Below are 21,459 nucleotides of genomic sequence, written 5' to 3'. Positions count from 1 at the left end.
ATTTGATTAAAAAGTTGAGCCAGTTTCATTTATGTGTATTTGGTGTTGAAATGACCATATTGACATTGTGATTCTATTTTTGATAGCGTGAGAACATTCTGAAGCCGTTCTCAAGGGAAAGGCTCCGACATTGTGATTTAGAGCATGCGAGATCGGCCTAAAGGTAGACTATGACTTCCCTTCTCTTAGATTGAGGTTGAATGTGTAATTACAAGTTGATTAGAATGAATTGGAGGCGGGTACCATGTTTTAGAACTTGATTGGCTCTATTTTAGTTGTAGTACCATGCTAGTCGGGGAATATGTGTTTAGTTCTATTTTTGTGAGTTGACTTGGATGTTGTTATTATGGTATAATAAAGCATTCTTGGCCTTAGTCTAGGACTAGACTAGTTTTTGCCTTAGACCTGCGATACTTGTGGTCTTTAGGACTTATTTCTTCTTCGACGTCATTTCAGACGATTTAACTCCTTATAGAGTAAAGGTAGTAGACTTAAGTTTAGTAGGATGAGCCTTAGTTTAGGCATTTATTCAGTTTTGCCAAGTTTCTATTCACTCGCCCTATTTCTACGGCCCCATTGAAATACTATAGGGTTTTATTCTTTGATGGGTGACTCGGGATTAGAGTGGCGTAGGCCGAGAGCCTTTTATCGATTCCTTGATTTAAACATTTTTCCACTGTAGTTTGGGTTATAGATGATACGTGATACTTTGATGTTCTTATTGATGCACACGGGTTTACTACTGCTAACAAGGCTAGTTCCATTGGGGGTTTCCTAACTGGCTGGGTGATGGTCTTATTGATACCCTCAGGTTTAGTCTTTCTATCTAGCTCGGAGCCCCTATGATTTTATTGTCTGGCTAGGTGATGCTCTTATTGGTGCCCCCGGGTTACTCTTGCTAGCTAGACTGGTGCCCCTGGGAGTTTATTGTCTTTTAGGCGGCCCTAGGGTTTACTTTTGCTAGCTGGGCTGGTGCCCCTGGGTATTTATTGTTTGGATGGGAGGCCCCATTATTGGGTGCTTATGGTTTGAGGTGGTTACTTGGGGCTTGATGTCCGGTTTACACTTAATTGATTTAGATTCACTTTACTTCTCTCTTGTAGTTTAGCTATTTTGTGTACCTGTCAAGCTTATAAAGGTTCGTTCAAATTTTACTTAAACTTGCGCATGAGTGTACCTTTTCGTCTTATGAGGTCCAGTTAGGTTTAATTTAGCTGTATATAGTCTTTATTTCTTGTACTCTCGTGTGACCTTTGTTGGTGTCTAGATTATATCTTTTCATATTATTTTTACCATCCGACTCTGTTAGCCTATGATGCCTACTGGGCTCTTTTTTTTTGGTACTTTTACTACATTATGCATCTATTTCGTGCCAACAACAAAATTTTGGATCAGAGATTAAAGTGAGCACTTTGTGTCCTGCACTAGCCTTTATATTTGATGTTTTTTTGTAAATTTTCCACTCTTTTGGAAAAAAAGTATAGTATTTTTCTATATTTAAATCTTTTTATAGTTATACTTGCTAAAGTTAGAAATTCTAGTTCAATTCAACCTCAAGCTTATAGAGGTTCATTCGGATTTTACTTAAACTTGCACACGAGTGTACCTTTTGGGCTTATGAGGTCCAGTTAGGTTTAATTTAGATGTATATAGTCTTTATTTCTTGTACTCTCATGTGCTTTTATTTAAATTCAACTATGACCTTTGTTGGTGTCAAGATTGTATCTTTTCATATTATTTTTACCATCCGGCTCAGTTTGCCTATGATGCCTACTGGGTACTTTCGTTGTGGTACTTATACTACTATGCATCTATTTCGTGCCAGCAACAACTTTTGGATCAGAGGTGAAACTGAGCACTTAGTGTCCTGGACTTACCTTTATATTAAGTGTTTTTGAAAATTTTCCAGTCTTTTGGAAAACAAAATAAATTATTTTTCTATATTTAAATCTTTGTATAGTTATACTTGCTAAAGGTGGTAATTCTAGTTCACTTAAACCTCAAAAGAAATGGTCTCTTCACTAACTTCAAATATCCTTTTCTATTTGTTAATCTCTAACTAGTTATTGACCCCATAAGGCAAAGATATGTGTTAGTAACCACTAAAAATGAATTTTTGAAAGTCAAATTTACCTGTTGTCGGCGATTAGTGGAGCTACGACGTCCTTTTGCTATTGCGGTGCTGGCACCAATCGGGGGACGGGTGGTGTGGCACCAGGGTCGATCAAAGGGAGTGGCACTGGTGAGAGAGGTGGTCAAATTTAGGAGTGAGAGTGGTAGGGTTTTGAGAGAAAGGAAAAATAATTATCATTCCTTTTTTAAAAGAAGTGTTAATTTACCAACCATGGGATGTCGGTATCTTTTAAAATAATAATCTATTTTAAAAATATTTAATAATTACCAACATCGATAAGTTGATCTTAAATAATTTAAACATACTGGCCTCTTGATGTCGTTGTTTATTAATTTATTTCAAATATAAACTGACCTCTTGAGGTCGATTATACACACGCGCGCATGCACGAACGCACGCACACGCACACACATAACTTTGATGTTATTATTGGTGCCCACATGTTTACTCCTACTAACTAGGCAAGTGCCATTGGGAGTTTAATATCTGGCTGGGTGATGGTCTTATTGGTACCCCCGAGTTTAGTCTTGCTAGCTAGGTCAGAGTGCTTGTTATTTTATTGTCTAGCTTGGTGATGCTCTTATTGGTGCCCCTGAGTTACTCTTGCTAGCTGGGCTGGTGCCCCTGGGAGTTTATTGTCTAGCTAGGAGGCCCTAGGGTTTACTTTTGCTAGTTGGGTTGGTGCCCCTAGGAGTTTATTCTTCGGATGAGCGGGCCCATTATTGGGTGCTTATGGTTTGAGGTGGGTACTTAGTGCTCGATGCCCGTATTACACTTAATGAATCTAAACTCACTTTACTTTGTTCTTGTAGTTTAGCTAGTTTGTGTACCTGTCATGATTATAGAGGTTCGTTCGGATTTTACTTAAACTTGAGCACGAGTGTACCTTTGTTGGCGTCTAGATTATAACTTTTCATATTATTTTTACCATCCAGCTCAGTTAGCCTATGATGCCTATTGGGTACTTATTCTTTGGTACTTATACTACACTATGCATCTATTTCGTGCCAACAACAACTTTTGGATCAGAGGTGAAAGTGAGCACTTCGTGTCCTAGACTTGCCTTTATATTTAATGTTTTCGAAAATTTTCCATTCTTTTGGAAAACAAAATATAGTATTTTTCTATTTTAAAATCTTTGTATAGTTATACTTGCTAAAGTTAGTAATTCTAGTTCACTTAAACCTCAAAAGAAATGGTCTCTTCACTAACTTCAAATTTCCGACAGTAACTTCAAATTTCCTTTTCTATTTACTAACTTCAAATTTCCGACGGTAACTTCAAATTTTCTTTTCTATTTGTTAATCTCTAACTAGTTGATGTCCCCATAATACAAAGATATGTGTTAAATAACCTCTAAAAATGAATTTTTAAAAGTCAAACTTACCAGTTGTCGGCGATCAGTGGAGCTACGACGTCCTGTTGCTGATGCAGCGCATGCGCCAATCGGGGGGGTGGGGGTGGCGTGGCACCGGGGTTGATCAAGGGGCGTGGTGCTGGTGAGATAGGTGGTAAGATTTAGAAGTGAGAGAGGTAGGGTTTTGAGAGAAAAGGAAAAATAATTATCATTCCTTCTTAAAAGAAGTGTTAATTTTCCGACCACGGGATGTCGGTATCTTTTAAAATAATTATCTATTTTTAAAATATTTAAAAAATACCGACATCGGTAAGTTGATATTAAATAATTTAAAAATATTGGCCTCTTGACGTCGCTTTTTATTAATTTATTTTAAATATAAACATACCTCTTTAGGTCAATTACACACACACACACACGCACGCGCACACACACAACTTTGATGTTCTTATTGGTGCACACGGGTTTACTCTTGATAATTGGGCTAATGCCATTGGGAGTTTACTATCTGGCTGGGTGATGGCCTTATTTGAACCCCCGGGTTTAGTCTTCCTAGCTAGGTCGGAGCCCCTGTGATTTTATTGTCTGGCTCGGTGATACTCTTATTGGTGCCTCCTGGTTACTATTGCTAGCTGGGCTGGTGCCCCTGGGAGTTGATTGTCTAGATAGGAGGCCCTAGGGTTTACTTTTGCTAGCTGGGCTAGTGCCCCTAAGAGTTTATTGTTTGGATGCGCGAGCCCATTATTGGGTGCTTATGGTTTGAGGTGCTTACTTGGGGCTCGATGTCCGTATTACACTTAATGTATCTAGATTCACTTTACTTCGCTCTTGTAGTTTAGCTATTTTGTGTACCTGTCAAACTTATAGAGGTTCATTAGGATTTTACTCAAACCTGCGCACGAGTGTACCTTTTGGGCTTATGAGGTCCAGTTAGGTTTAATTTAGTTGTACATAGTCTTTATTTCTTGTACTCTTATGTGCTTTTCTTTAAATTCAACTTTGACCTTTGTTGGTGTCTAGATTATATCTTTTCATATTTTTTTAACCATCCGGCTCAGTTTGCCTATGATGCCTACTGGGTACTTTTTCTTTGGTACTTATACTACACTATGCTTCCATTTCGTGCCAACAACAACTTTTGGATCAAAGGTGAAAGTGAGCACTTGGTGTCCTGAATTTGCCTTTATATTTAATGTTTTTGAAAATTTTCCATTCTTTTGGAATACAAAATATAGTATTTTTCTATTTTTAAATCTTTGTATAGTTATACTTGCTAAATTTGATAAATCTAGTTCACTTAAACCTCAAAAGAAATGGTCTCTTCACTAACTTCAAATTTTTGACATCAACTTTAAATTTCCTTTTCTATTTGTTAATCTCTAACTAGTTATCGACCCCATAGGAAAAAGATATATGTTAAATAACCACTAAAAATGAATTTTTTTACAGTGGAACTTAGCTGGTGTCGACGACCAGTGGAGCTACGACATTATGTTGCTGCTGCGGCGCTGGCACGAATCGGGGGACGGGTGGCGTGGCGCTGGGGTCGATCAAGGGGTGTGGCGCTGATGAGAGAGGTGCTCAGATTTAGGAGTGAGAGAGGTAGGGTTTTGAGAGAAAAGGAAATATAATTATTATTCATTTTTTAAAAGAAGTGTTAATTTACTGACCACGGGATATCGGTATAATTTAAAATAATTATCTATTTTTTAAAAATATTTAAAAAATACCGACATTGGTAATTCGATATTAAATAATTTAAATATATTGGCCTCTTGACATCGCTGTTTATTAATTTATTTTCAATATAAACTGACCTCTTGAGGTCGCTTACACACAAACGCGCACGCACGCACACATACACACAAATTACCTCCTAATTATATAAATTTAATTTTATCGAGCAACAAAGGTTTATCAATATCAAATATAATATATAGATCTTCTTAGATTGATCATCGGTATTTCTTTAATTGATAATGTAGTTCATATCTGAACCATTAATATGTAGGACTTGATTTGTTAAACTACTCGATGAGTATATATAATCTCCTACAATCAATATGTTTCATAGATTTTCAATTGATTATTTTAAATTCAGGCATACAAACTTTAATATATATATATATATATATATATATATATAGATATACTAGTTTTCACGGCAGGTGCGTTGCACATGTGTTTCATATAAATACTATATGATGTTGTCAAATAGAATTAATATTAGTAAATTAATATTTTTAGTAAATAAGTATATTTGAAAGACCATATGACAAATGGCTTGAAATGATTAATACATATTGTCATAGAGTTAGCTCTATTTTGAAATCAAAATAACCAAATATCATTAAAACATTTCTAAATATGTTCAGTCAAAGTTTTAATATGGTGAGAAAGTGAAATTTCTTTAGTCGTATTAATTTTACTTCACTCAATTTTCTAAGCAAATCTAAGCGATAAATTTTTTAAAAACTATCCATACAAAAAATGTCAACAATAGTGTTTCCTCTTGATGTTATGAACATAAATGATGAACACTATTTAAGTACATTTTTTCTCTTAAATATTCGTACTTGAAATTTAGTATGTGCATGACACTAATAAGGATTACCATAAACATTTCAATATTTTGTCTTTATACGTAATCTATCTTTTACAAAATATTAGTACTCAGTTAATATTTAAGTATGACTATCATAGAGAGGTAATTTTACAAAAATAAAGGGTACTTTGTTGTTATAACGAATCATGGTCAAATAGAGGTTTGAGTGTATGTAAAATATTTAGCTTGACCAATACTTTGTTTATATATTAGTAACATAATTTAATTTCAATAAATGAACAACATCACATTTGGCAAAAAAATAATTCATTTCTTTAAGTTTCTACCTTAACTTTATAGAATTGTAGTCTTCTCCTTTTTTTTGCCACATATATATTATATAGTTGTTGTGTAATGAAAGTATCTGATATCTTATAGAAGTTGTATCGTGATATAAAATATAAAAGAATTTCAATAATAAAAATTAATTGATGAATAAAATTTAAAGTATTATTTATAGAATCTTTAATTTGATTTAAGATTATTTTATGATTAATCACTATTTTTATACATCTAGCAAGGAGTGTATCTTGTGACATAACATTTTCTCAAACTAAAATGAACAAAAAATAACAGGAAATTCAGACTTAAATAATTTCATATCATTAATATAAATATAAAAAAGAAAGAATAAATGGAGCAATGCACAACCAATGAATAAGGAAGATGAAAATATATGTTCATGTTATACTCACTATAGTGTTCCATTTGATTGAAATATCTTTCCACCAACACTTTACTTTCTCCGTTCATTTTTTCTTACATATCTATTAAAAAATAATTACTATCATGACTATTATCATATTATAAGTAAAAGTTAAAAACTATTTTTGAAATAGTGGATTATACATCAAAACTAATAATTCAATGGATAACGTTGATGCCAGTTATTTTAGCAAAATTAGAAAGAAACACGTTTGTTTGAGGGTAAAATAATAAAACATGAAAAAATAAATAAGCAACATCTTACCCAAATCATGTGACTTTTTTCATATTTGTATATTATTATAGTTTTTTCCCACAATTCTTTTTCATTGTTAACTCATGAAAATCAAAAGAAAAATACGACTGTGAATTGATGAATGATTTGCTACAATTTCTTCACCAACTCTTTCTTATGTGGTACCTCGAATTTTGTTGAATTTTGAACTTAATCAACTATTGCAAATAACCTTTGAGATTTAAGAAGAAGAAGAGTAGAAAACATTAAAAAAAATCATAGTATAAAAGTAAGAGGAAACCTCTTATATAGTTAACAAATAGTAGTATCGATAGGTGCTAATTGTGCCTTATCAGAAAAGTTACAACCTTTCGAAAAAGTCATTCCTCATCAGAAAAGTCACAACCCTTTGGAAAAGTCATAACTCATCGAAAAAGGCACAACCATTTGAAAAATCACAACCCTTCGGAAAAGCCACAACTCATCGAAAATGTCACAAACCATCAAAAAAGGCACAACTCTTTGGAAAAATCATAACCCTTTAATGTTAAAAGGTATCTACTTTTAATATACTAAATTAATAAATATAAGAAATTGAGTATTTTTAATTGGGGGTATTCAACATTCAAGTTAGAGAGTTCATGCTTTTAATGTAGTAGAGATAGAGATATAGATATATAGTGTGTGTGAGAGAGAGAGAGACACTTGATTTGGTATACTATTCGATAAGTATAAAATCAACGTATTACATACTCCGATGAATTATCCTTTACAATACTTTACAATGTTCTATTGTCTATTTCATAAAACGAGATAAGACATTGAAGGCTATACGTACAAATAATTAAACAATTAATTATTAATATAAAGTTTAATTTGTTATGACATTTCAACGAGTATCATCTTGCATTTCATACTTGGATGGATTATATGTTAGCTCTTCACCACTTTATCATTACACGAGATATTAAGTTCATGATTTGATGACAGACTGATAGAATTTGTCCTATACTCTAGAAATATATATTTATATCTTAAATAATATCAATGTAATTTCATACTCTAAATATGGATTATTGATATTTCTTTATCCATTCCACGAGTTCTAACTTTTTTTTATATAAAAGTGTACAAAGTTGTTACACATTTCAAAACAATTAATTGTAAGCGTTAAATGAAAATTTAGAGTTATGCACAATAGCAATATTATGATTAATAGAAATATTTTTAAAAAACTTAACTCTAGATGTCGACTTTATTAAAGGTAATTAGATTAAATAAAATATACCAAATTGATGAGGTCGGTATCACATTAAATTATAAGATAAATAAAAAGTAATCACGTTAAATTAAATAATACTGACATCAGGAAGTTGATATTTTATATGAATTTATTTTTTAATTTACATAAAACTGCCATCCGAAGGACGATTTATTTAAAGTTTTGAAAATATTAATTTATAATTTTTCTCATTTCAAATTCAGATAAGATTATGTTTTATTCTTAATTTGCTAAGTATTACCGATCACTTTAGGTCAGTTTGATAAAAATAATAAATAAAAATAAAGGTATTGACTTTTGGAAGTCACTATATAAATATTTTAATGAAAATTAATTTTATTACATACTATTTCATTTTACCGACTTCTAGAAGTCGGTGTTATATTTTATTTATTTTACACAAAACCGTCCTCCGAAAGATGATTTAAATAAAATTTATTCAAATATTTCTTGATTTTGTTTTTTTATTATTAATTGAGAAAAACAAAATATTGTTATTCATTTATTTATTTAATACCGACTTCAAGAGGTCTGTTTTTATTGTAATTCATTATTTTTGAGAAAACTTTTCGACCTCTAGAGGTCGGTATTTAGTTTTCCCGCTCATTTTTGAATAAAACCGACTCCTTGTAGTCGGTTCTCTGAATTTTATTTTATTTTTTATTCCTTTTAACAATACAGACCTTAGGAGGTTAGAAATTATCGACTTCCATTTGAAGTCGGTAATTTTTAGGTTGGTATTAACTGTTTTTTTAGTACTGTTCTCCTTCTGTATATTGCATAACTAGTCTTTTGCATATTGAGACAAACTTTGTTGTTGGTCCACTTTTGGAAGTTGTACTCTGTTGTTAGTACTACTATGTACTTGTGACTTATAGGTTCTAGGATGGATCCTTTCTGTATATAGTTTTGGCTTGTTCCGATCTTATTTTGTTCTATTGTTAAAATTCTCGCTTCTACTTCTTTCTACCTTTTTACTGATTACTTGTAGTTCTGGGTTACAACTTGACTTACTTACTAGTGGTTTATAGTGGGTATCATCATGACTCGAGGAATCTGGTTGTGAAAAGTTGGTATGAGACCTAGGTTCACTGGTCTCAGTTCTATATAGCTAATGCCTAGTAGAGTCTTGTGGATCGGTGTGGAGACATTCGTATCCTATCCCTGGGAAGCTATAGGATGTCGTTAGGAACTTTATCTACTTTGTATCACTTTCATGTTGTGTATATGTTATTGGTTTCATGTAATCTCATTTATTTCACTCTTTTCATAGGATGGCTTGTACGCACCATGCGGTGGCTCGAGTTAGTGGTCGAGCTCCCCTACAAGGCAGGGGTGCAGCGCCAACCCTAGAGAGAGATAGGGATCCGAATCTAACAACAGACCCTCTAGTAGCCCAGGTTCTAGTTTAGCTGATGGTCCTGGGGCCAGCCTAGCTACCACCCAGACCAACTATGGCTCCATACCTTCAGGCATCCATCACACAACTTTTGACTGTACTTGGGGGGATGTATCAGGACTCAGCTGCAACTACATTTCCACCATTACCAGCACCGCATGATCATCATGCAGCGGACGTACCTCAGGTTCAGGTACCACATAAAGGTTTCTAACCCGTGAATGCAGCCGAAGCTATGCCGCTAGAGGAGCAGAAGATGCTTAGAGTGTTTCTCAGGCTTTCACCTCCGAGGTTTTTTGGGGATGTGGGAGAGGACGCTCCTGAATTTCTTACTACTTTCTGTGAGCGGCTAAATACATTGGGTCTAGTGGGGTCGAGAGGGGGCGACTTCACCCTTTATTAGGTAGACGGGCTAGTTAGGCAGTAGTGGTGTACTTTCATAGATACTAGGCTAGCTAGGTATCCTCTAGTCACCTAGACCAAGTTTTCTAGGCCTTCTTGGCTAGGTTCATCCCCCGCAGTAACAGAGATCGTGTTCTGGATTAGTTCTCCAGGTTGGAGCACGACTCCATGACTATGCCTAGGTATGAGGTGATGTTTCACGAGCTCTCCCCTCATGGTACTTTGATCATACCTACTGAGGAAGAGAGAGTTTGGTGCTTTGTTTGTGGTTTAAGACTCTAGTTGTTGATTGATACTTAGAATATGGTCTCCGCGGGCATTTCCTTTCTTGATATGGTTGACCATGCCGATACTATCAAGCACAACTCATCGTAAGGACCATGGGGCTGCAACAATAGATCCAAGCATGAGGGCAGCTATAACAGATCCTGTTCCAAGCCTAGGGACTCTAATGGTAGGCCCCATCAGCAGATTCAGTAGAGTCAGTCAAGCCGGCTTATTCAGGCCTCATTATAAAACTTCAGAGGGTGACCAATATAGCCGGAGTAAGGTCATCTTGAGAAAGAGTCGAGATGGTTCTCAGTCTAGTGCTTCCGGCCGTGGTGGTCGTTCTTCCGTGAGCTGATCGTCTTTGGGTTGTTTTGATTGTGGGGAAATTAATCACTGGGCTAGAGACTACCATTTGCTTAGACGGATTATTCCTACTCCAAAGGTAGGTCTATCAGCTCCACCAGTAGTACCTCTAGTTAGAGGCTGGAGACAGGGCCAAAATCAACATGATGGTCATTAGGGTATTCTAGGTGTTCCCCAGGGAGGCAGGTCAGGTGGTAAGTTAGATGGCCAAGCCAGAGGTGGATAAGGATACTTCTATGCAGTTTTAGCAAGTGCGGAGGCTGATGTATCGGATAATGTGATCATAAGTATAATTCTCTTATGCTAGCAGCCCGCCTCAACTTTATTTATTCGGGATCTATCTTTTTGTATGTATTTGTTTATTATGCTTCTCGTATGGGTTTGAATTCTGAGCCTTCACTAGTAGTGTTTGTGTGTCAACCCCCGTGGGTGACTCATTAGTAGTGAATCAAGTGATTTGATCTTTCTTGGTGACTATCCAGAGGCGTGACACTCGGGATGACCCTATATTACTTGATATGCTTGACATTGATCTGATCCTTGGTATGGACTAGTTATCCCCCTATCGCATGATTTTAGATTGCTTCTCTAAGACTGTCACCTTATCCATGCCTGGTATTTCCCCGATTGTGTGGCAGGATCCTATAGTAGCACATTGGTTGGAGTTATCTCTTTTGTTCAGGCTAGTAGCTAGCAGATATTTATCTTATTTAGCCTATGTGCGTGATGTGAGTGGGGGGCCCCTTCAATTGAGTCAATTCCAATCATCCATGATTTGATGGATGTGTTTCCTACCGACCTACCTAGTCTACCAAGAGGTTGATACTGAATTTACTATCGAGCTTCAGCCAAGTACTTAGCCTATTTCTATTATTCCATATGAATGGCTCCTGTAGCGCTCAGTGTTAAGCTTCAAGATGTCTTGGTTAAGGGATTATTCAAGCCTCGTGTATCACCTTGGGGTGCTCCCATTCTCTTGTGAAGAAGAAAGACGGTTTGATGCACAAGTGTATTGATTATATGCAGCTGAATAAGGTGACAGTGAAGAACCGTTATCACATGCCTAGGATTGACAATTTGTTTGACCAACTTCAGGGTGCCACAGTGTTTTGTATGACTGATATGAGGTCCAGTTACCATTAGTTGAGGATTAGGGTAGCATACATCCCTAAGACTGCATGACACGACCATTATGAGTTCATTATGTTGTCTTTTGTTGACTAATGTCATTGCCACATTTATGGATTTGATGATGCGGATGTTTCGACCTAACATTGATTTGTTCGTCATAGTGGCCATTGATGATATCCTTCTATACCCGCGGAGCGGGAGAGATCATGAGCAACATTTGGGGATTGTGCTCTATACTTTGAGAGATTAATAACTTTATGCCAAGTTCTCAAAGTGTGAGTTTTGTCTTGAGTCTGTAGCATTCTTGGGACACGTCATGTCCAAAAATGGCATTATGGTAGATCTAGTGAAGATTGAGGCTATTCGAGATTGGTCTAGGAATACTTTAGTTACTGCGATTCGAAGCTTCATAGAATTGGAAGCCTACTACAGACAATTTACTAAGGGTTTCTCCGCTATTGCAACACCTCTGACCTGGTTGACTCATATTGATGTTCCTTTTGAGTGGTCTAAAGAGTGTGAGTTGAGATTTCTAAAGCCCAAGGAGTTGTTGACCACCGCTCCTATATTGAATCTTCTAGTTGAGGGCGAGGGCTTCACATAATATTGTTATGTATTGATGCAGCGAGGCCAGGTTATTAGTTACACGTCGAGGCAACTTACGTTGCATTAGTGAAACTACCAAACTCATGACTTGGAGTTGGTGATGGTAGTGTGTGCATTTAAGATCTGTAGGTACTACTTGTATGAAGTTCATTTCGAGATCTACAATTATCACAAGAGTCTTCAGTAGATTATGACCTAGATGGACCTTAATATGAGGCAGTATAATTGAGTTGAGCTAGTGAAAGACTATGACCTATCTATTCTCTATCATCCGAGCAAGGTGAATATGGTAGTGGATGCTTTAAGGCGGAAGGCGGTGAGTATGGCTAGTCTAGCCTTCCTATCTACTATGGAGTGGCCTTTGGCTTTGCACATTTGGTCATTAGCTAATGAGATGATTTAGTTGGATATTTCATATTTTATAGGATTTTCTTGGCCTATGTGGCAGTTCAGTCTTCCTTGCTTGATTGGATCTGTGGTCGTTAGTTTGACGATGAGACTTTGGTGGCTCTTTGAGATCGGGTATTATGGGGTGATGTCGGTCAGACTACCTTGGATTCAGATGAGATTTTTAGGTTCGCTAGCTATATTTGTGTTCGGAAATTGGGAATTTAATTTAGGTGATACTTCGTGAGGCACATGATTCCAGATACTCTTTCCATCTAGGCACAAAGAATGGTGGAGTGGCATGAGAAATGATACTGCAGACTATGTGTCATTTTGCCTATGCCAACAGGTGAAGGTCGAGAACTTGAGGCATGGTGGTGAGTTTGAGAGATTACCCATTCTTGTGTGGAAGTGGGATCGTATCACTATGGACATTGTGGTATGTTTGCATCAGACTTCTAGTGGTATTGACATCACTTGGGTTATTATTGATCGATTGATTAAGTCAACACACTTCATTCCTGTTTGGTCTTCATTCAACGTCGAGAGGTTAGTCCATATCTACATTCGATAGGTGGGTCATCTTCATGGTGTGCTTGTCTCTGTCATATCAAATCGGGGTGCTCAGTTCACTTCTAGCTTTTGAAGGACCTTTTAGGAGGATTTTGGCACTCGTATCAACCTTAACACAACTTTCCAACTTAGAGTGATAGTCAGTTGGTGTGTACTATTCAGGTTCTTGAGGATAGGTTGCGTACATTTGTTTTGGAGTTCAGAGGATAGTGGGACCAGCTCTTACCTTCGGTCGTGTTTGTGTACAACAACAACTACCACTCTAGTATTCAGATGGCCTAATTTGAGATCTTATATGGTAGGCATTATCGCTCTCTGGTTGGTTGGTTTGAGTCTAAAAATCCTAAACCACATGGTGCTTAATGCTTATCATGACCAACGACACTAACCTACGATATGAGTGTCTACGATCGTCGATAGTATAGTAACCCAACTAAAGGTTGGGGTCATGTCCCAAGGGAGTGATTTTGAGAATTGATAGTAAAATAAAATTTAGCTATAACTAGTCGTTGCTAAAGACATTAACGAACAAAAACATGGTAAATTAAAGGGGGTGACACGAAAGTGTCAAATATCAATTTGAGGGTTTTGTCACAAGTAGTAAGAATAGCAAAAATTAACAAGAAAATCAAGTATGGGGAAATGTTCTTGGGGTGTGACCGCAATACAAGTTGAGATAAATCGTTGGATACATGCTTTCAATAGGAAATTTGCACGATAATAATGACTAGGCTAAGCTTTAGATGGAAATAAGTTCCCTCTCAGGCAACTTACCCCGTTTCAAATAGGTTCCTCTCGGACACCCATTTGCCGCATGAAGACCAGCCTACGTCTTACCCTACTTACTCTCTTGAGCTGAGTGTTAGGATATGGGACTAGGGCTCACCCTATCTGGTTGAACCTCATGTCGGCCCACTCCTTAGGCCATCAGTCTCTTGGTTTCGCGACCTCCCTCTCGGGCAAGCCGAAAACACATGGGTGGTTTTGTATTTGCAACTACAAACACATTAAATTAAACCACAACCACTGGGTGAAATCACCATTAAAATACATCTACCCTATCAGCAAGCAAGACCCAACAACAATATCAACACATATTTGCTAAATCACACCCCAATAATGTGGGTTTTTATCCACACATCAAGAAATAACAAAATACACCTAAAATGATAGTACAATCAAATGGTTATAAGAAATTAACCCTTGATTTAAGCAAATGAAGAAGAATGGAGAAGACCCACTTCCAACTTGGGGAAGATGAAATCCTTCTTTCTTTAAGTCTCCCAAAAACCCTCTCCAAACTTGAGAGAAAAATATCCAAAAAGTACTATTCTATTATGGAAATTAAAATAGAAGTTCGACTCCCTAAACTTAATAATAAGTTTGGTATTTATAGACTTTAGAAAATAGCTTTAGCGGATCTTTCGGTAAAGTTAGTCGATGCCGCCGAATGACTCAGCGATTCGCCTTTCTTCTGTTTCATCGACGTTTCGTGTTTGCCTTCAGCATCTTCATGTTCTGGACCATTGGGCTGTATAGTACTACTTCGCGGAACTATTCGGCGAAGTGCTGACTGCTCCTTCATTGTCGTTTTGATGCTTCTCCTTCAGGGCTTTGTGTACTGGAACAAAGGGCAAAGTAAATCCCTTCGGCGAATCGGCAAGTGTGCTTGACGATGCTCGGGCTTCAGCTTCTTCGTTCTTTTCAGCCTTTTTGTTCCTTTTTGCGCCTAAGTGTCCATGCTTTCACTATAACATCAAATACCTGAAACTTAAAGAGTTTTTATCAGATATTTAGACAAAATAAGCATTCGAGGACACTATTCTTATCAAAATAAAGCCCTAAATGAGTCCAATTTGTTGACTCATCAACACCCCTAACTTAAACTTTTACTTGTCCTCGAGCAAACTCAAGTTCATTCAAAAAGGGTGTCTCAAACAGTGCTACACAAGACTCAATCATGAACATACACAACAAGATTCAAATTACTTATGCAAAGATCAACTGTGTACTCAAAGATTCAAGTTGTGACACACCATTACCAGAGATTCTCGTGCTCGCAATACTTGCTACTTGTGTAAGTTCAAGCTCGACAAAAAGTATCTAAATGCCCTCACATTAAGAATGATTCCATATTCATACACAAAGGTTAATCAATTCAAGATCAGGAATCAGATGCAACGCTCATCTAAAAAACAGGAACACAATGTATGTTTTCACCCATAGGTTTGCCCTTATTTTCCAATCAACCTTTGATTCAGTTTACTTAAAATCAAAAAGGTCTTTCTAAGGCTTGTAATGGGGATGAGTGGAAAGGTATGGTAATTTAGGCTCAGTGGCTCCTTTCTCGTGGGATGTGGTATTCTCAAGGCATTCCCTTCTTTTCGTTTATCGATTCTTTTTATAGTGCTTCTAAGTCACCTATTTATTCACCTTCATGGATTGCTTGGAAACCCGATTTCTTTTGTATTTATTCCACATGTTTTTTTTTAGATTGAAGGGTTTCCGTTGTTCTACAACTCCGTGGGTTAAGAGGGACTTTTCTTGCACTTCTTGACGTCTCCTTTTCCTTTTCACCACACCCCCAACTTAGGCTTTTGGCCTAAGTTGGCTATTCACTAAACCACAAATAAAGAGGATTATAGTTAGTAGGTCAAGTAAGGTCTAAGGTTCATCAAGGTTCTTCCAAAGAAAGGTAAGGCTCAAAGGGTGTTCAAAAGAGTTTCACACACTCACGGGTAGACCATAAAAGAGGTATATGTCAAATTTGGCTCACACTCTTTAAAGTTGCATAAGATCATTTCAAGAGAATACCTTTCTAAATCAATCAGACTAACAGGGCAAATTCTAGGTTTATTCATGCATGGTTCAAAGCAAGCTAATCACACAGGGCATCAACACTTAAGTCAAACAAGACTACACACTTTCGCTAGTGTGCAGCAGTCATTAGAAGAGAATCAATTCGATAAATGGCTAATCACAATGAGATGCAAAGAGATCACATATTGTCTATGCAACTTCATTTGGCCTCGTCATAGCCATACATTCATGTTCGTTCAATTGAGAGTACTATTCAAGTCATCGGTATTGATTGAATCAAGACTTAAATTTTTTGCAATAGAATAGCCACATTCACTTCACGAGGGGTGGCAAAAATGTGCAAAAATTTTAAAATTTAAATTTTTTGGAAGGGTCAAATCAATTTGCAGTAATTGACACAATTATAAACAGACAACCCAAATATACACCAAAACACAAATATCCACTAGCACACAAAAGGTGGGCCTCACCCCACCAAAAATAAAAGTAATTTGTCCTCAAATACAAGTAATGAAGAATCCAAAAGTAGATTTAAGTAAGATAGAGAGGAGGATAGAGAAAGGTCCTGTCTATGCAGTCTCTATATATGTTGGGCCATCGGTGCCCAGACTAGTCTTAGATGGAAAAGCAGTGCCAGATCCACTGGGGCTGCTGTGGACGTCTCAGTCGGTGATGTCTGGATCACCGGCTACATAACTGTCTCTACTAGATCTGGCAGATCTCTGAATATGCTCGCATCTTGGCTATATCTTATATCCTCAACTTGTGCTGCTGTCAACTCCTCGTCGATTTCTGCATCCGACTCTGCCTGTGTTGCACCATCCCCTTGCACATCTCCGGTGGTCGCAGGAACATCCTTATCATCTAAGCTTTCTATGAGTGAAGTGAAGTCGGTAGATTTAAGGTAATCTACGTCCTTCCTCAAACTTGCAATCTCGGCTTTTAAAGCCGTCACCTCAGAGGTTTCCCGCTTTCTGCTCTCACAAGCCATAACTCTTACTGTTAAGGCATCAACATAAGTCCGAATGGGAGTAAGTGCTGCTAGTATGGATTTGTCAATCATCTCTGGAACAGACCTTTCCGGTCGGGTAGCTCTTACATCAGTTGAGTAGGCCAACTGCCCCATCTTCAGGATCATGTCTTGAGTGATTCTGGCATACTAGGAGGATGAGGAAGCACCTGGAGCCTATGAGGAAGAAGAAGAAGAAGCTGGTATACATGAGGGCTCAGAGGCCGGGATGGACGAAGTTATCTAAGCTGATAATTAGTCAATATTGTTCTCTGGAGAAGTATTTGTTGGGGCTGCTCTTTTCCTGTCATCCTCTTCTCGTGTAAATTCTGCTTGTATACACCGGATATCAATGGAGGAAGACAGAGTGACCTCTATATCGCTAGCAGGGTCTCGGGGTACTCTTGCATGCCGACATAATTTGGTGACCAGAACAGGAAAGGGCAGAGACGTCTGCGCTGTTTGGCACTCATGGCCATCTCCTGTGAAACCAGTAGTCCTAAGTCGATCCGCCTCCTAGACATGATAGACCCAAGGCAAGTAGGCTTAGGATGCCGCACAATGGACTCGTTCTGGGATGGCAGGATAATGCTGCTGATGAAACCAAACCAGTACCGGGAGGCAATGTTCATGTCCCTCTTCTCAATCTGAGCTCCTGTATCCATCCACCTCAGTGTGGTACTAGAGATCATCGGAGCTAGCTAACCCTTCAAGTCATTCAGGGATTGAGAAATAGGCAAACCCTTGTAGGGCAGTATCGAGTGCAGCGGTCGACCCAATACAACATTAATATGCTCACTATGACACTCCACCTCCTTGCCTCTTATAATAACCGACTACCTTTTTCTTATTTTTCGGGACCAACTCCCCATAAGCTAGGTAGAATTGCCGAACCCAGGAAGGGATGTAAGAGCCCCGTAGTCTACTGAACTGCTCGAACTCATGATACATGAGTGTTCTAAGCACCTCAGCATGCTTACCTTCCAAACCCTCCACAGATAGTATTTTTTCTTCTAGAATGGTTCGTAAAATATCACATTTTAATTGGTTTTGCAAACTGGGTGGATGTGCAGCTACAGAGAGTGTAGGGACCACTGGAGGTGCTGCCGAAGCTAGCACTAGTTCAGTCGTAGGAGGAGTTATGGCTGTTGAAACTCTGGTGGGTGCGGATTTATATCCATCCTTGAGCTTATTTTGTCGATAAATCAAGGGTTATTCATCATCCGGCTCAGAGAAGTCTGGCTCAATAGCTGACCCTTTTCTAGCGATATGCTTTTTTCGTTTTCCTTTATCTCCTAGTGGGAGATCTTGCTTTATTTTATGTGAAGGACGTGATCCTCCTTCATTGATTGTAATTCCCTTAGCCTTGTTCTGAGGTGGTGCATTTAAGTTTATGCGTACCATATCTGCAAAGGTTTGTGATTAGTCAGAAGAACAATCACACTAAAACACAGAGATTCTGAAACATAAAGGTTCGCCGATCAGTTGGTGAATCGCCAAATCTCTTTAGCGAGGGATTTACTTGAAATCAAGGCAAATAAGTGATGAAAAAGTCTATTAGGCGAGACGCCGACTACTTTTGGTGATAATGAAGTAGTCTGCCAAAAGATACAGTGAAGGAGGGTAGAGGAGGCATGGGAAGGGTGGTCTAAAGTCCTAATGGAGAGTCGCCGACTACCTTCGGTGACCACAAATGTGTCCGCCGAAAGTGAAAAATCTCTCAGCCCAATGGACATGAATGAAGAGCGATGTAAGATCAGTAGGCGAACCGCCGAATCATTTGGCGAGCACGACCCAGCTCGCTGAATGATTTACCGTGCCTATTTTTCAACCCACTTCTTAGACTCGACCATACAAGCACTGAAAATGAAATTAAAGCATGCAGACACGAAATTCACACATGACCCATACTTCCCATCATTTCGAAATACTCCAACTTCTTCCAGTCCTGCCAAAATTTAGCCATTTAACTACGATCACCTTTAAGAATGTCGTCACCCATTCTTTTGTTGAGAAATTTTCGTTGTTCAGCAAAAATGTTGGCCATTTAGGTTTTACCCCACCAATATAACGACAATCAAGCAACACCCAGTACAAACTCAATCAAATTAAAGCACAAACAACAAGGCATTCGACTATTAAAATATTTTAGGCAATTAAGCTTGAATTACTCATAGCATATCAACTTATTTCTACCAGAGTGGCCCAGCACACGTCATCCTGATACTATAATTGCAAAAGAGTGCAAAAACTTTTAAGATAAATTTGGGGTTTTATGGACTAAGTTTTAATGCCGATCAAATTGCTTTTTGAAACGCTAGGCAACAAAGAGATCCAACCCCAAGCACTATTTACTAATTGAAATACTAATGGACAGGTAAAAATCTAAGAATAAGTACATTTGGTGTGATTTTAAGGAGTTTAAGAAGAGGGAAAGTGAGAGCTTCAAACATTTTGACATTTTGCCTTTACATAACCGTTCAGTTCTCTGTCATTCGGTGACGTTATTCTAATCACTGATAAAATCAGCGATGCACCGAACGCATACTTACCTTACCGAGTTTTACAGGACATCTCTTATTTTGGGGTCCCAACGGCGGGTTAAGTCAGAGTCACCGATGGATTCGGTGACTCGCCCACTGGGTCCTTGGCTCACCAACTTGCACTTCTAAACACCTTTCTCAATTTACCCTACAAAATTAGCACACCATTATTCGAAAAGAACAATTAAAAGAAGTAAAACGTTGTGTTGTCTCCCAAGAAGCGCCTTATTTTACGTCGTGGCACGACGTAACCTTTGTCTCATCTCCGTTATTGAGGTTTGCCCCAGTGTCACTAGGTGACCCCAATATGTCATTTTAGTGGAGATGAGGCACTAAAAAACTTATGAGTGACCTGATTAGCTGGATTGATCTAGAGTGGGATCCAATCAACTGATGCAGCACTTCAATACTTTCTTTCATATCTTCCAACACCCGATCCTGATCGGTGACCTTTTGGAGAATGATTTGAAGTGTGTCCTCGACACGATTTTCTCTCCCATCTCTAGACTTCCCCCGCTCATGAGGGGGTATATACCTCCCACTGTTGTTGCATTGGACTTCCACCTCTGAGAGTTTGGTGGCCAATTCGTTTTGGTGGCCAATTCGTTTAGCTGAGATGCTAGTGCAGTCAGCATGGGGTCCTTTTGGACTCCTTGGCTCATTTCCACCAACTTGCCACTACTTTACTCTGCCATGTTCATCTAAGTGGAAAACTTAACGAAAAACAAAACTAAAAGTAAAGTTAGTGAACTACAACTAAGAACAACAAAAATTCTACTAATCTAAAAATTCTCAAATAATACCACTCCCCGGCAGCGGCGCCATTTTGATGCTTATCGTGACCAACGACACTAACCTACGGTATGAGTGTCTAAGATCGTCAATATTATAGTAACCCAACTAAAGGTTGGGGTCATGTCCCAAGGAAATGGTTTAGAGAATTGATAGAAAAATAAAATTTAGCTCTAACTAGTCGTAACTAAAGACATTAAAGAACAAACACATGGTAAATTAAAGGGGGTGACATGAAAGTGTCAAATATAAATTTGGGGGTTTTGTCACTAGTAAAAATAACAAAAATTAACAAGAAAATCAAGTATGGGTAAATGTTCTTGGGGTGTGACCGCAATACAAGTTGAAATAAATTGGTGGGTATATGCTTTCAATAGGAATTTTGCACGCTAATAGTGACTAGGCTAAGCTTTAGATGGAAATAGGTTCCCTCTCGAGAAACTTACCCCGTTTCAAATGGGTTCCTCTCGGACACCTATTTGCCGCATGAATACCAGCCTACGCCTTACCCCACTCACTCTCTCGAGCTGAGTGTTAGTATATGGGACTAGGGCTCACCCTCTCGGGCTGAACCTTATGTCGACCCACTCTTTAGGCCATCAGTCTAGTGGTCTTGGTTTCGCGACCTCCCTCTCGGGCAAGCCGAAAACACATGGGTGGTTTTGTTTTTGCAACTACGAACCCATTAAATAAAACAACAACCACTAGGTGAAATCACCATTAAAATACATCTACCCTATCAGCAAGCAAGGCCCAACAACAATATCAATACATATTTGCTAAATCACCTCCCAAGAAGGAGGGTTTTTAGCCACACATCAAGAAATAACAAAATACACCTAAAAT

The sequence above is a fragment of the Solanum verrucosum genome, unplaced genomic scaffold (genome assembly GCF_900185275.1).
Source record: "Solanum verrucosum unplaced genomic scaffold, falcon-dt-bn FXZP01000084.1, whole genome shotgun sequence".
Taxonomy (NCBI): domain Eukaryota; kingdom Viridiplantae; phylum Streptophyta; class Magnoliopsida; order Solanales; family Solanaceae; genus Solanum; species Solanum verrucosum.
The sequence above is the reverse complement of the archived record's forward strand: the minus strand, read 5'-3'. Positions refer to the sequence as shown.